Below are 1,381 nucleotides of genomic sequence, written 5' to 3'. Positions count from 1 at the left end.
TAATATTTTTTTATATTTATTATCAATATCATTATCATTATTATAATAACCATTATTATCTTTATTATCAATATCATTATCATTATTATCATCTTTATTATCAATGTCATTATCATTATCATTATTTCTATTAGTACCCTCCACTTGATTACCATTATCATTATTATAGTTATTATTCCTCCTACTACTATTTCGTCATTATAAAGTCTATCATCATCAGTTGGTCTTTTTCTTTCCATGTTGAAAAAAATAATAATAATAAAAGAAAGGAAGATAGAAAAGGAACAGCACAACACAGGCAACTAAGGGCGTCAAAAGATAAAACCCGAGATAATGGAGGAAGAGTGGACCCTCTGAGACAGGGCGAGGCGCGGAGACCGATTGGCTGAGAAAACTTCATTTTTTTCTATTTTCTCGCCGCTGTTGACTTCTGCAATGCTCTTTGAACCTCGTAAGCAGCATTAATCACCGTAATTACAGGCAGGCGGCTTTGCAGACACGGCCGTTACACATTGGAATTCTTTAATAATAAGCAAATAGACATCACAGCAGAGCACACCACACATATAGACGTGTATGTGTGTATGTGTATATGTATGTGTACATGTGTGGTAAGGGGGCTAGTGCGTTCGTGCGTGCGTGCGTGCGTGTGTGTGATAGGCCTCTATCCACCCTCGTCCACCCCTGCCTGCACTGCCCACCCGAACCCAGCCTCCAGACCCGCGCCCAGGCCTTCTCCCGGAGCGTGCTGGAGGGGCAGCTACAGCTCCGGCAGGAAGGCGAAGGAGGAAGCGGCGGCCAGCCTCCCACAGAGCTGTCATGAGGCACGAAATTTCCCAAGCGCCATGCACTGCCTGCGAGGGCTCCGCCCCTGCCTCGCTGCCTGGCCAACCCCCAGGGCCCGCTGCCCTGCACTCGGCCCTCCGGTAGCGGGGGCTCCTCCAGGAAGTCCTGGGGCGACGTCGCAGCAGAGCGAAGGCGTGTTAGAAGCGCCGGGCGCCGTGGCACAATCACTAGGCGGCAACTGCCACGGAAATTCAGCAGCGGAGCAGCCTCGCTTAGGTGAACCGCGCGCCCGCCCGAAGCCCCAGGGGCCTCTCCGCCGTCGGGAGGCCTAGGGCGCTTCTCAGATGAGGCCTGCGAGACGACCTTCGGCGAATGCCCCGGAGACGACCTCTGGGCAAGCTGTAGACAGGTCATGAAGCCCAGGCTCCCGGGCTCCCTTAATTCGACTCTGTCCCGACACGTTCGTAACAGATCAATGCAGACGACCTGCCATCGTGCATTCATCGCCGGGATTTCGTGGTCGCGAAGTAGCGGGAGCGAGGTGTCCTTTGCCTCCCGACTGCGAGCGTCATCGGAAAGTGACGAGGCGAGAAAG

The sequence above is a fragment of the Penaeus chinensis genome, chromosome 32, assembly GCF_019202785.1.
Source record: "Penaeus chinensis breed Huanghai No. 1 chromosome 32, ASM1920278v2, whole genome shotgun sequence".
Lineage (NCBI taxonomy): Eukaryota > Metazoa > Arthropoda > Malacostraca > Decapoda > Penaeidae > Penaeus > Penaeus chinensis.
This window is presented reverse-complemented; position numbering follows the sequence as displayed.